Raw genomic sequence first — 16,412 nt, 5'->3', positions numbered from 1 at the left:
ATGTTGAAAAGCCTAGACACAGTAGATGTGGAAAGGATGTTTCCCATGATGGGAGAGTCTAGGACAATAGGGCATAGCCTCAGGACAGAGGGGCACCCTTTCAAAACAGGGATGCGGAGAAATTGCTTTGGTGAAAGGGTGGTGAATTTGTGGAATTTGTTGCCACATACAGCTGTGGAGGTCAGGTTGCTGGGCGTATTTAAGACAGAAATTGATAGGTTGTTCGTTGGACATGGCATCAAAGGTTATGGGGAGAAGGCCAGGAACTGGGGTTGAGGAGGAGATAGAAAAAAAGGTTCAGCCATGGTTGAATGGTGAGCAGACTTGATGGGCCAAATGGCCTAATTCTGCTCCTATGTCTTGTGGTCTTAAAGCCTTTATAGTCAGTGGTGGAACTGAATGTTCAAACCCCTTCTAGACAATGTAGAAATTGAACAAACAAACTGTATATAGGTAGCGGTGGAATTGAATGTACCAACCACTACTAGACAGCGGCGGAATTAAATTTAGAAACATCTTATAGACGGCTCTGGAATTGAACGCACAAACCCCTTAGTGACAGCAGTGGTATTGAACGCACAAACCCCTTAGAGATGGTAGTGGAATTGAACCTACAAATCCTAAGTAGACAGCGGTGGAGTTGAACTTACAAACCCCTTATAGACAGTGGTGGAATTGATTGTATAAACTCTTTATAGGCAACGATAGAATTGAACGTAGAATTGAACCACCTCACCGTGGTGGAATTTAACGTATAAACTCCTTACAAATAGCAGCAGGAATTGAACTTATAAACTCTTTATAGACAGCAGTGGAATTGAACATATGAATTGCTTAGAGACAGCAGCAGGATTCAAATATTCAAACCCCTGATATTCAGCAGTGGGGATTGTACCTACCAACCACTTACAGACAGCGGTGGAACTGAACTTAACAACTGCTTATAGACAGCAGCAGAAATTGAACGTAGACACCCCATATAGATAGCAGTGGAATTGAACATATAAACTCCTTATAGACAGTGATGGAACTGAACGAACAAATCCTTTACAGATAGCAGCAGGAAATGAACATAGAAACACCTTAAGACAGCAGCAGGAATTGAATGTGCAAACCATTTATAGACAGCGGTGGATTTGAACGTACAAATCCCTTATAGAATACAATAGAATTAAACATATAATGCCCTTATAAAAAGCAGTGGATCTGATCGTACTAACCCCTTATCGATAACGATGGATTTGAATGTACAAATCCCTTGGAGACAGCTGTGGAATTGAACATGCAAACCCCTTACAGACAACAGCCGGAATTGAAGGTACTAACCCTTACAGACAGTTGTAGGATTTTACGTACAAACCCATTAAAGTCAGCAGCAGGAATTGAAGGTACAAACACCTTATAGACAGTATTGGAATTGAATGTATAAACCACTTACAGACCACAATGTGCTGCCATTTCTACACTGGGAAGCCCTGCTTAAACAATCCATGGGAGGCTCATTTACTTCACAGTCTATATTCATAGACAGCAGTGGAATTGAAGGTATGAACTCTTTTTGACATGGATTTGAATGTACAAATCTCTTAGAGACAGCAATGGAATTGAACGTACAAACCCCTTAAGACAACTGTGGAGCTGAACACACAAACCCCTTCACAACAGCGGTGGAACTGAATGTACAAACTTCTGATAGATGTAGTGGAATTGAATGTAAGAATACCTTATAGACACGGTAGATTTGAATGACCACACCCTTTATAGATAGCTGTGGGAATGAATGCACGAACCCCTTATAGACAGCCGTGGAAATGAATGCACAAGCCCCTTTTACAAACGTGTAGCCAGCAGTGAAAATGAACATACAAACACCTTACAAACTAATATGATATTGAACATATAAGCCCCTTATGGACAGCTGTAGAATTGAATGCACAAACCCCTTAAAGACATCAGTGAAACTGAACATACAAACCCCTTACAGAGAGTGGTGGAATTGTACGTACAAACCCTTATAGACGGCAGTGGAATTGAACATACAAAAGCCTTTCAAACAGCATAAGGAATTGAACATACACACCCTTTATAGACAGTGGTGGAATTGAACATACTAACATTTTAGAAACATAGAAACACAGGTTGTTTCACAATGCTGTGCCGAATATGTACTTACATTAGAAATGACCTAGGGTTACCCCATAGCCCTCTATTTTTCTAAGCTCCATTTACCTATCCGGGAATCTCTTAAAAGACCCTATTGTATCTACCTCCACTGCTGTTGCCAGCAGCCCATTCCACGCACTCACCACTCTCTGCGTAAAAAACTTACCCCTGACATCTCCTCTGAACCTCCTTCCAAGAACCTTAAAACTGTCCCCTCTCGTGTTAACCATTTCAGCCCTGGAAAAAAAGAGACAGAGGTCTTATGGACAGCAGTGGAATTGAACGTACAAATTCCTTAGAGTCAGTGTTATATTTGAAAGCACAGTCCCCTTATAGATAGCGGTGCAATTGAATGCACTAAACAATAATATAAAGCAGTAGGAATGGAATGTACAAATCCCTGAAAAATAGCGGTGGGATTAAACGTATAAACCCCTTATAGACAGCAGTGGAATGGAACGTACAAACTCCTTACAGACAGCAGTACAAATTGAACGTAAAGACCCTGAATAGACAGCAGTGGAACTGACCGAACAAACCCCTTACAGACACGATGCAATCGAATGTGCAAACTCCTCATAGACAGCGGTGCAATAGAAGGTAGTAACCCCTTAGAGACAGCGGTCGTTTGGAAAGTACAAACTCCTTAACAACAGCAGTGGAATTGAAAGTTCAAATCCTTTACGAACAACAATGGAACTGAACGTACAAACCCCTTACAGACAGCAATGGACTTGAATGTACAAATCTCTTGGAGACAGCTATGGAATTGAATTTACAGACAGCGATGGAACTGAACATACAAGCACCTTGTAGACAGCATCAGGAGCTATCTGTATAATCCCCTTAAAGGCTGTGGTGGAATAGAATGTGCAATCCCCTTATATACAGCCATGGGACTGAATGTACAAACCCCTTATAGACATAATTGGAATTGAATGTACAAAACCCTTATAGATAGTGGTAGAATTGAGTATCCAGACCTCTTATAGACAGAGGTGGAATTGAAAGTTCAAGCCCCTTATCCACAGCAGTGGAATTTAACCTACAAGCTCCATATTGACAGTGGTGGAATTGAATGTACAAACCCTTTAGGGACAGTGGTGGAATTCAACTTACTGACCACTTATATACAGTGATGGAATTAAACATATGAATTCCTTACAGAGGACAGTATAATTGAACATGCAAACCCATTACAGACAGTGGTGGATTTAAATGTACAAACCCCTTAAAGGAAGCAGTGGGAATTGAAAGTACAAAAACCTTATGGACAGCATTGGAATTAAATGTACAAACCTGACAAACCCCTGATAGATAGCAGTGGAATTGAATGTACAAAATCCTTACAGACAATGGTGGATTTAAGCGTATAAATCCCTTAAAGGCAGCAGTGGAACTGAACAAACAAACCCCTGATAGATAGCGGTGGAAATGGATGTACACACCCCTTGCAGACAGCGGCAGGAATTGAATGTATAAATCCCTTATAGGCAGTGATGGAATTGATTCCAGCACCCCAGTCAGTGGGAACAGTGTACCACAATGAGGTTACTCGCAGGTCAGTGAAGCTTGTATAAAAAGAAAGCTTCACGGGTGGTCGTATATTCTGGAGACCCTATCAACAGCTGGAGAAGAGCACTTTAATGAGGTTACATAGAGGTCAGTGAAGCTTGGATTAATGAGAGCTTCACAGTTGTTTGGACATTCCGGAGGCCCTATCAGTGGTGGGAGCAGAGCACTGCAAAGTCAGTAAAAATATAGAAGGGACAAGCGGTACAGCCATTGTTGAGAGTAGGCCAGCAGTGCGAGCAGGAGTGCCAGGCTTTGACAAGGTGATTTGATGAGAAAAGGCTGAGGTCAAAGAAACATTTTAGAGGATTTGGTCTTGGTTGCCCATTGTACAGTGCAGGCAGGCTGGCAGTGGAATGCCCCTTCTGTAGGATGTGGGAATTCATGGAACCTAAGAGTCTCCCTGATGAGTACCTGCAGGGATTGCAGCCAACTCCAGCGCATGAAAGACTGCATTAAGGAGCTGCAGCTGGAGTTAAGGATGAACTTAGGGTCATCCGGAAGACAGAGCAGTTGAGATATACGACTTTTCAGCATTTGGTTCCAGCCAGAGAGTAGAATTCAGGGAGTAGATGGGTTGCACAGAGAGGTAAAGGGAAGAAATTCAGTTCCGGGTCCCCCTGTGACCATTCCCATCAGCAACGGGCGTACCTCTTTGGAACTGCTGAACAGGGTGACCCATCCGGGCAAGGCAGCGGCAGCCAGACCAATAGCGCTGTGGTCAGCTCTGAGCTTTAGAAAGGTAGGGTGAAGTCAGGTGGGGCAATAGTCGTAAGTGACTCGATGTTAGGGGGATTCTGGGGCAGCAAAAGAGACGCCAGGATAGTGTATTGCTCCCCGGGTGCTAAGGTCCAGGACGTCTCTGAGTGGTTGCAAAATATTCTTGCAGGGGAGGGTGGGCAGCCAGAGGTCGTGGTACACGTTTGTACCAATGACCTAGGCAGGAGAGGGGTGGAGGAGGTCCTGTGCAGTAAGTTTAGGCAGTTAGGAAGGAAGCTGAAGAGCAGGTGGTAACCTCTGGATTACTCCCAGTGCCTCGAGCTAGTGAAGGTCAGAACAGGAAGACAGCGCAGATGAATGAGTGGCTGAGGAGATGGTGCAGGGGGCAGGGTTTCAAGGTCTTGGATCATTGAAACCTTTTCTGGGGAATAAGTGGGACAGGATTTACCTGAACTGGAAGGGAACTAATATACTGGGAGGGAGGTTAGTCTAATGATAATGGGGTGGGTTTAAACTAGATTTGCAGGGGGGTGGGAACCTAAATGAAGAGGCAGAGAATGGGGCAGTTGGCGCACAAGTAGAGGTGGCTTGTAGGGAGTTTGCGAGGAATGATAAGCAGATGATAGAGCAAAGATGCACTCAGCCAGTTGGTTTGAGATGTGTTGATTTTAATGCAAGGAGTGTCATGAGCAAGGCAGATGAATTTAAAGCGTGGATCAATACGTGGAGCTATGACATTGTGGCCTTAACAGAGACTATGATGTCTCAGGGGCAGGAATGGCTACTGCGTGTGCCAGGCTTTCCGCATGACATAGCGTCTGACCGTGGATCATAGTTCACTTCCTGCTTTTGGAAAGCTTCTGCTCTCTTTCAGGAACCACGGCCAGCCTCTCGTCTGGTTTCCACCCCCAATCCAATGGCCAGATTGAGAGAGTGAACTAAGAGTTGGTGACAACACTACGCTTCCCAGTCCATAAGGTACTGGACCTTACTACGTATCCAGCGAAATGCCAGGAGGCACCGTACCATATGGACAAGGGTACCACCTACCAAGCGGGGAAGAGGGGGAGGTGGGGTGATTGGGGCCAGGGTAGAGGTAGTAACCAGCTTGATATGGGTGGATCTTCAGTGAGGCTGGTAGACACCTTCTATATGACATCTTGTTGAAAGCCTTTTCCACTACAAACGGTCCCACGTAGCATGGTAACAATTTGTGGCTCTCGGCTTTCAGGGGAAGATCCCTTGAGGCCAGCCAGAACTCCTCTCCTGGCCTTAAACGTCCTTACCTGTTGATGGAGCTGATCAACCTGCCGGGAATGTTATTTCTGGAAGTGCAGCATAGAAGCCCTGGCTCATTACCAGGTGTGCTTGTAGCATTGGATCAGCTGCTCAGCCGGAGGAACTCCTACATCAACCTCTTAATCAGGGAAGAGCAGTGGCTGGAATGCCTCCTGGCACTCAAAGGAAGACATACCCATGGAGGGCGACTGGAGGTTATTGTAGGCGATCTCTACCCAAACCAATTGGCAGCTCCAGGACATAGGGTTGGAAGAGGGAAGGCAGCGCAGGGTTGTCTCCAACTCCTGGTTCACTCTCTCAGTCTGGCCATCGGGGTGGGGGTGGAAGCCAGATGAGAGGCTGGCCGTAGCTCCCACAAGACAGCAGACAGCCTTCCAAAGGCAAGAAGTGATCAGGCACTACGTCTTGAGGGAAGTGAGGGAGCTTGAATACATGTTGAACCATGAGTATGGCACCGATGGGAGCATGGGGAGAGCAATGAAGTAGGCAGCCTTGAAAAATCGATCCACAACCACCAAAATGGTGGTTTTCCATTAGGTGGGGGCAGCCCAGTGATGAAATTTAGTGAGAGGTGGGACCAGGGGCAGTGGAGTACAGGCAGTGGACATAACTGATTCGCAGGATACTGGCATGATATCTTGTTCTGAGTGCAGGTGAGACAGGCAGCTACAAAGTCCTGGACATTCTGAGACATAGATGGCCACCAAGATTGTCTCTTTATAATCTCCTGGGTCAGTTGAATTCTCAGATGTCCAACCAGATGGAAGGAGTGATCCCATTCCAACACTTTGGAACACATCGCAACTGGGACGAGCAGCCGGTTGGGAGGTCCCCTGCCCTGGCCTGGGTTCTTTTTGTTGGTGGCCCTCACCTCTGCCTATACTCCCCAGATCACCGGAATATCGATACGTGAATGAGAAAGGATGGGCTCTGGATTGGCATTGTGCTCTGATCCATCGAACTGCTGGGAGAGAGCATTGGCCTTTGATTTGTACTGCTGGGACAATAGGTGAGGATGAAATTGAACCGTGTGAACTCATCGGGCTTGATGAGAGTTGTATCTCTTTGCATCCTGAATATAGGAGAGGTTCTTGTGATCTGTCCAAAACAGGAAACGATTCTCTGTCCCCTCCAGCCAATGTTGCCATTAGTCCAGGGCCTCCTTGACATCCAAAAGTTCCTGGTTCCCAACATCGTAATTCCTCTCGGCCAGAGTCAAGCGACAGGAAAGAAAGGCACAAGGGTGCAGCCAGCTATCCACAGACGAGGGATGAGAGAGGACAGCTCCAATGCATCCACCTCAACAATGAATGGCTGTGATAGGTCTGGATGTTGCAGCAGTGGGGCAGTGGTGAAACATTGCTTTAACTCTGAAACTGTTTGGTCGGCATTGTCTATCCAATAGACTCCTGCTGAGGTCTTGGTGAATACATTTATAGGAGCCAAGATAAAGTCAAAATTATGGATGAAACAGCTATAGAAGTTCGCAAAATCAATGAAGCGTCATTCCTGTTTGACAGTAGGTGATTTGGGCTACTCTGTAACTGCCTACATTTTACCAAGGTCCATTTGAACACTGGATGGGGTAAGCATATCGCCCAGAAATAATACCTGGCCTTTATGGAACTCATATTTTTGGGCTTGGCATACAGGTTATTTTTAAGAAGTAGTCTGAGAACTCTCCGGACATGTTGGGTGTGTTCCTGATGACAGCAGGATAGATAAGGATGTGGTCTAAATGAACAAACATAAACTAGTTCAACGTGTCCCTGAGCATATTGTTAACTAAAGCTTGGAATACAGCGAGGGTGGTGGCCAGACGAAAACACCTCACCAGGTACTCAATGAGGCCATTACAGGTGTTGAAAGCTGCCTTCTCTTCTCTTATACGAACTAAATTGTAAGCATTGCGCAGATCAATTTTGGAAAACATGGTTGCTCCCTGGAGATGTTCAAACACAAACGCCAGCAAGGGAAGTGGGTAGCGGTTCTTCGCAGTGATGTTGTTCAGGGGCCGATAATCGATGCAGGGATGGAGCTTGCTATCTTTCCTGCTCACAAAAAAGAAGCCTGCTCCTGCCGGCAAGGATGATGGATGGATAAACCCCATGGCCAATGCCTCTTTGATGTATTCCTCCATGGCCACCGTTTCAGGACGAGAGAGGGAAAAGAGTCGGCCCCATGGAGGACTAGTGCCAGGTAGGAGGTCTATGGCACAGTCGTATGGCCGGTGTGGGGGAAGGATGGTGGTCTTCTTTCTGCTGAAGACCTCAAGGAGATCTGCTCATTCAGCTGGAATCCCAGACAGGTCCACATCGTTAGCTGACACAAGAGGGGATTCATAGAACGGAGTGTGAGCTGGACCCAGACAGATAGACAGGCTTACCAATCCCCACTCTTGCAATGCTTTCAGAGACCAATCCATTCGTGGGTTATGTCGGGATAACCAGGGGAGACCAAGTACCAGTGGTAGTTCAGGCGAATCAACCAGATAGAAAGTGAGTTTTTCATGATGCTTGCCTTTGAGAACAAGTTGGAGGGGTTGGGTGGAAAGGTGGATCTGGCCAGTGCCCAGAAGTTGACCGTCCAGTCTAGTGCCTTGATGTTGATCTTATCTCTTAATTCTCAAGACAGAACTTCCTATCTTTAAGCTAGAGAGATATCCATGAGATTTCCAGCTCCACTGGAGTCGATAAATGCCTTAAGTTCTTGGATCTGAGAAGTCCACGACAAGGAAGCTAACTGAAGAGAGAACCGACCCATCAGGACTCCTCTCTCTGCTGACGGGTACCCTCTTTAACTGGACACTTGGAACATGACACTCAGAAATGTCCTGGATTGCCACCATAGAGGCAGGAACGTGTTCTCCTTCGTCGCTTTCATTCCTCCTGAGACAAGAGCGTGCACCCTACTTGCATAGGCTCCTCCATGGACTGGGTGCTGGGTGATGAGGGAGAGAGAGAAGAAGAGGAAAGACGGTGATCAGATGGCGGGATAGGAGGCTTGAAACATTCTTTCCTTGTGCCACTCAGTTGCCCAGTCATCAACTCGAATCATCAGATTAGTCAGGTCATCCAGACTATCCTGCTCATCCTGGACAGTGATCTCATGCTGAACCCCTGTGTACAGTCCACTCGGGAAGGCAGTGACGAGAGATCTCTCATTCCAACCCGTCTCTACCACAAATGTGCGGAATTTGACTGCATAGGCTCTCGCCATTCCTCTGCCTTGGCGCAGGGCAAGAGTTGGTGAGCAGCCTCCTGACCCCATAGCTGGGGGTCAAAAACCCTTTTAACTAAGCCAGGAAAAGTCGGAATGACTGGGCCGCAGGTATCCTTGCTCCCGTAAAGTGTTGAACAGGCTGAGTGGAGGTCCATCTAGAAGATGACCATGTATGCCAGTTTTCACGCATTATCACCAACGTGACCAGGCTGGGCTTGGAGCGTCAGCTCACATTGGGTAATAAAATTCCTGCAATGGTCTGCTTGGAGATGACATACTTGGTTCCTGTACAGACGCAGGAGTTTGTGGGTGTCCGAAGGACGGAAGTCAGTTATGGTCCGGACGCGGGAGCAGGAGCATTAGTAGCAGAGGTTGTCGGGACATCAGAAAAGGATGCAAGACCCTGGGAGTGGGACTGAGGCGGTGAGAGGCTGCTGAATTGCGTTGACAAGAATGTTAATAGCTGTCAGCTGATGCTGGTTGTCCGCAGTGAGCTCATGGACAGCGGCCAAAAGAGCGTAAATCGCAGTCACCTGAGTCTGACTGACTGTGGGGAGCTGTTCATCCGTTGCAGCTAGGGATTATATCTGTTCATCCAGGTGAGACTGAGTTTACCGACAAGAGATTATCTGCCTCATTGCTTCCATAACTTCTCTCAGAACAGAATCAATTGCCTGTAGCTTGTCCCCTACCTGACCAATCAATCTAAGGGCTCAGGTCAGCTGCTCTCTCTCTGCTGGGTCCACCTTTGTGTGGTTGAGACTTGCTGTCACTATGTTTGGATGTGGCACAAATACGGAGTGAGAGACATTGAAGCAGGAAGATAGTTCACAAACTTTAGTGCGAACAGAGTTAGACAGAAAAGAAAACAGTAAACACTAGGCCAAACAGGGCTGTTAACTAAAACTCTCAAATGGAAAATGAAGCCAAAACTGCAGCTGAAAAGAATAACTAAATATAAAATGAATACAGCTCGTCTTCAGAGTCAGTTGAATCGACAGTCCAATTTCCTAGGCAAGGCCAAATGCAAGCCACCAACGAAACTTTGCTGTGCTTTGCTCAAGTCTCGATAAACACTACGATGAAAAGAATGGAGTTAAGTACCATCACAATGAAATAATAATTAGCTGACAGGTGCATATTCACAAACACAATTGCTGTATCTGCTGCACTGCTGAATCAGTGGTTGTGACAGAGCGAGAAATTGTAAATTCAATCCCCCTATAGACTGCGGTGAAATTGAATGCACAAACCGCTTTTGACAGCGATGGAACTGAATGTACAAACCCCTTAAAGACAATGGTAGAATAAACAAACCCCTAATCGGCAGCAGTGGAATTGATTGTAAAAACCCTTCCTTGACAGTGGTGAAATTGAGCGCACAATCCTCTATAGACAGCAACAGGAATTGTACGTAAAACCCACTTATAGACAACAATGGAACCGAATGTTCAAACACCTTACAGCCAGCAGTGCAATTGAACATTCAAACCACTTAATGACAGCAGTGGATTTGAATGTACAAAACCCTTATAGACAGCCGTGGAACTGAACGTAGAAACCAGTTAAAGACCGCAGTGGAATTGAAAGAACAATCCCGTGATAGAAAGCATTGGAATTGAAAGTATAAATCCTTTATGGGCAGCCGTGGAATTGAATGAACAAACCCCTTATGGACGGTGGTGGAATGGTATATACAAATCCCTGAAACACAGTGGTAGATTAGAAACAGCAGTGGAATTGAACGTAGAAATCCCTTTCAGACAGCAATGGAAATGAATGTAATAACCTCTTAGAAACAGCAGTGGAATTGAACATACAAACCCCTTATAGACAGTAGTAGAATGTACAAAGCCCTCATAGACAGTGGTGGAATTGATCATACAAATGGCTTATGGACAGCAGTAGAAATGAACGTACATAATAGATAGTGGTGGAATGGATTATACAAATCCCTGAAAGACAGTGCTGGAATTGAATGTACAAATCCCTTATAGACAGTTGTGGAACTGAGTGTGCATTCCCCTTATAGACATTTGTGGAACTGAGTGTGCATTCCCCTTACAGACAGCAGTGAATCTGGACATGCAAACCCCTTGTAGACAGCGGTGGATTTGAATGTACAAATGCCTAATCGACAGCAGTGGAATAGAATGCACAAATCCCTTACAGACAGTGAGGGAATTTAACATACAAACTTCTTCAGAGAGCAATGGGGTTGAACACTTATGGTCAGCAGTGGAATTGAACAATCAATCCCCAGATAGACAACAAGATAATTAAGTCCACATATAGTTTGTAGGCAACAGTGGGATGAAATATCGAAATCCCTTATAGACATTGGTGGAATTGAACTTTGAAACCCCTTACAGAAGGCAGCAGGGATTGAATGTTCAAAACCCTGATTAGACAGTGGTGAAATTGAATATACATACTCTTATAGACCAGCGGTCCCCAACCACCGGGCCGCAGACTGGTGTCGGGCCGCAAAGCATGAGCTACCAGGCCGTGAGGAAACAATATGATTTGGTGATATGAGTCAGCTGTACCCTTCCTCATTCCCTGTCACGCACTGTTGAACTTGAATGCACGCGAGGTCATTACCCGCGCATCATTCATGTCAGCGTAAGAAGGAGATCAACTCCTCAAGCTTGCAAGTGATGGCGGGCTGAAAAGTATGTTTGACATAACATCTCTGCCTGCATTCCAGATCAAAGTCAAGGCTACATATCCTGAGATAGCCACGAAAGCACTGAAAACTTTGCTTCCATTTCCAACATATCTCTGCTATGAATGCAACGAAAACTAATCACAGAATAGACTGGACATAAGGAACCCCGTTCGAGTATCGCTGTCTCCCGTCACCCCTCGATGGCACCGTCTTGTTGCGGGGAAACAAGCCCAGGGCTCCCACAGATTCAGCAATATTGTGTGTTGCAATGATTTTATATGTTCATACAGGGAAAATATGTGCTGTGTGTTTAATATCCAAACGTTACTGAAAATGTTAATATGCTATTGACTTATAAGTGACTTATATAACTATATAACCATATAACAATTACAGCATGGAAACAGGCCATCTCTGCCCTTCTAGTCTGTGCCGAATGCTACTCTCACCTAGCCCCACCGACCTGCACTCAGCCCACAACCCTCCATTCCTTTCCTGTCCATATACCGATCCAATTTTTCTTTAAATGATAATATCGAACCTGCCTCTACCACTTCTACTGGATGGTCATTCAACACTTACTTCAAGCTCCCCTGTCCTCCCCTGATAATTGACTTATCGCTATATTCATGCGAGGAAAATATGTGCTGTGTGTTTAATATTAAATTTGTTAGATAAACCCTTTTATAAACAAAATTGAGTGTATTAGCCACTTATCATCTACATTCCGGTCGTGATTAACACTACCCCCCACCCCCCCCAAACAGAATTGCCAAAAGCGACTTGTAGAAAAAAGTCAGTATGTACACGTATGCGCAAGTCACGCATGCACACTGGTGCCTGCGCAAGGATTCATGGTCACTGTAGTCTTAATCAGGGTAAACACAACGTATTTGACTGCTACTCTTGTCAGTTGGCAACCCTACCCACCCCCCCAGTCGGCCTGTCCGCAAGAATATTGTCAATCATAAACCGGTCCGTGTTGCAAAAAAGGTTGGGGACCCCTGTTATAACCAGTGGTAGGTCCATTTCTGGTTGGCTGCCGGTGACTACTGGTTTTCCGCAGGGTTTGGTTTCGGGACCACTTCTTTTTATGATTTAAATGATGGAATAGATGGTTTTGTTGCCAAGTTATCAGATGATACAAAGGTTGGTGGAGGGACGGGTAGTGTTGAGGAAACTGGTAGGATGCAGAAGAACTTACACAGATTAGGAGAATGGACAAAAAAGTGGCAAATGAAATACAATGTTGGAAAATGCATGGTCATGCACTTTCATACTAGAAATAAGAGTGTGGACTATTTTCTAAATGGCGAGCAAATCCAAAAATCTGAGATGCAAGGGAGCTTGGGAGTCATTGTGCAGAGCACCCTGAAGGTTAACTTGCAGGTCGATTCGGTGGTGAGGAAGGCATATGCAATGTTAGCATTCATTTCCAGAAGTCTAGAATACAAGAGCAAGGATGTGATCCTGAGAATTTATAAGGCACTGGTGAGGCCTCACCTTGGGTATTGTGAACAAGTATCTTAGAAATGATGTGCTGGCATTGGAAAGGGTCCAGAGGAGGTTCACAAGGATGATTCCAGGAATGAAAGGGTTATCATATGAGGAACGTTTTTGGTGGCTCTGTATCTGTACTCACTGAAACCTTTTGAATGTTGAAAGGCCTAGACAGAGTAGATGTGGAAAGGATGTTTCCCATGGTGGGAGAGTCTAGGACAAGAGGGCACAGCCTCAGGATAGAGGGGTGCCCTTTCAAAACAGAGATGCAGAGAAATTTAAAAACGCAAACAACAAGAATTCTGCAGATGCTGGAAATTCAAGCAACACACATCAAAGTTGCTGGTGAACTCAGCAGGCCAAGCAGCATCTCTAGGAAGAGGTACAGTTGACGATTCAGACCGAGACCCTTCATCAGGACTAACTGAAGGAAGAGTTAGTAAGAGATTTGAAAGTGGGAGGGGGAGGGGGAGTTCCAAAAGGGGTAGGGGATGGAGCCAAGAGCTGGACAGGTGATTGGCAAAAGGGACATGAGAAGATCATGGGACAGGAGGGCCAGGGAGAAAGACAAGGGGCGGGGGGACCCAGAGGATGGGCAAGGGGGTATAGTCAGAGGGACAGAGGGAGAAAAAGGAGAGTGAGAGAAAGAATGTGTGTATAAAAAAAAATAACGGATGGGGTACGAAGGGGAGGTGGGGCATTAGCGGAAGTTATAGAAGTCAATGTTCATGCCATCAGGTTGGAGGCTACCCAGACGGAATATAAGGTGTTGTTCCTCCAACCTGAGTGTGGATTCATCTTTGCAGTAGAGGAGGCTGTGGATAGACATGTCAGAGTGGGAATGGGATGTGGAATTAAAATGTGTGTCAGAATGGGAATGGGATGTTTTATCCATTCCAGGTTGTTCGGTGTATTTAAGGCAGAGATTGATAGGTTCTTGATTGGATATTGCATCGAAATTTACGGAGAGAAGGCTGGGAACTGGGGTTGAGGAGGAGAGAAAAAAAGTATCAGTCATAATTGAATGATGGAGCAGACTCGATGGGCCAGATGGCCTAATTCTGCTCCTATGTCTTATGGTCTTATGGTCTTAGAGATAGCAGTGAAATTGAATGTAGGAACCCCTTACAGTCAGTGGTGGAATTGAACATATGAGTGCCTTACAGACAGCAGCAGCAATTGAATGTACACACTCCTTACAGACAGCATAGAGTTCATCATATAAACCCCAAACCCTAGACAGTGGGGAAATCGATCAAGAAAATACCTTGTACACAGCATTGGAACTGAACGTAGAAACCCCTTACAGACAGCGGTGGAAGTGAGTGTAATAACCCTAATAAACAGCGGTGGGATTGAATATACCAAATCCCTTACAGACAGCAGTGGAACTGAACATAAAAACCCCTTGCATCAGCAGCATGATGCACCATCAATAACTCCAAAAGACTGGAAGTAGAGTGAGTACTGAAAGGCTTTTATTCGCAGTAAAATGTGACCTCCAGCATGCAGAGTGTCTGCCCCTGGACTGAGAGGAGGGGCCAAGGCCCAATCGCCTTTATTCGGGGATCTATGGGAGGAGCCACAGGGGCAGTCAGCAGAGGGGCGTGTCCAGACAGGTAACCAGGTTACAACATATATATATATATGGTTTACCACACAGCAGTAATTGAACCCAGGTTTTGATGCTGTTAGCCTGCTATGCTGCTCTAATTTTTAACCTTCTCTAAAATTATTCTGACCCTCCCCTCTATCTAGGCCTCCATTTTTCTATCATCAACGTGCTTATCTTAGAGTTTCTTAAATCCCCATAATGCATCTGCCTCTGCCATACACCCACCAATCTCTGTATAAAGAACTTAACTGTAACATCCACCTTTACATTCAAAATTCAGGACTCTTTATTGCCATACATCAGTATGCAAGTTTAAAGGAGAATGATATGATTCATCCTCTGGATTTGATAAGCATAAAAATCACAATATGCTGAAAGAACACAATAAAAAAATCAAAATATACAATAAATACATAAGATTAGCTTATGTACAGATTGCTTGTATGTACATAAAGTGATTGTGAGGGCAGCTGAGAGCATCATCGGTTTTCTGTCTCTCCCCACCACCCACTTCATTCAGGACACTTGCCAGAAGCGCTCTATTCACAGGGCCCTCAGCATTATGAAAAACCCTTCCCATCCATCCCACAATTTCTTTGACCTCGTACCATCAGGCAAAAGGTGCCACTATATAAAAACAAGGACTGTTAGACCGGGTAACAGCTTCTTCCCCAGGCTGTGAGGGTTCTGAGCACCCTGCTACCTCCCAGTACACATTATTCATGACAGCACCAATAGTATTATTCTGTCATATATCTAGTGATATGTTGTATATGCACTTTATGTCAACTTGTACATATAGTATTATCTATTTGTATTATTGTGTTAAGATTGATTTATGTTCTGTATGTGATATTTGACTGTGTTTTGCACCTTGATCCCAGAGCAGTTGTGTTTTGTTTAGCCGTATACATGTGTACAGTTGTATAACAATAAAATTGAAACTGAATTTGAACTTGATGCTAGGCACAGGAGTAGCTGTACGTAATGTGACTCTGACAGTAAATGATAAAGTAGTGGTGGTCTTGCAATCCCCTTAAAATTATGCTCCCTTTTAACAGCCATTTGCTCCCTAGGAAAAGGTCTCTAACTATCCACTCGATCTATGCCTCTTATCATCTTCTACATAATCACTCAGGTTGCCAGAAGAGTCATGGAGGGAGATCGAGCAGACTAGAACTTTATTTGTTGTGTAGGAGAATAAAGGATGATCTTATAGCAAAGTGTAAAATCATGGTGGACATAAATAGGGGCGACATGGTAGTGTGGCCATTAACACAATCTTTTATAGTTCCAGTGATCGGGAGTAGGCATTCTTAAAGAGCTTGCTCCAGAATCCTCTTATATCACACACTATAGACTTTTAATGGCTGCTCACATTTTAATCTCTCGTTTCTATCTGCTACAGGGTGATAAATGGATCAATGTAAGATGAACATGATTAAATCAAGACTACCTCAGAAATATCAATTACTTTTTCTAAGCCTCATTGTTGAAGCTCCTGGAATTGAAATAGGTTACATCTTACTACCCTGGCCTATCCACTTGAGGATCACTGCCCACACCTGCAGTTACCTGGTGCACGTGTGAGGCATCCCAGAGCCAAAGTCAAAGTGGAGTTTTTTGTCATATCCACAAGCACATGCATAG

This window comes from Mobula hypostoma, chromosome 10 (genome assembly GCF_963921235.1).
Source record: "Mobula hypostoma chromosome 10, sMobHyp1.1, whole genome shotgun sequence".
Classification (NCBI taxonomy): Eukaryota; Metazoa; Chordata; class Chondrichthyes; order Myliobatiformes; family Myliobatidae; genus Mobula; species Mobula hypostoma.
This window is presented reverse-complemented; position numbering follows the sequence as displayed.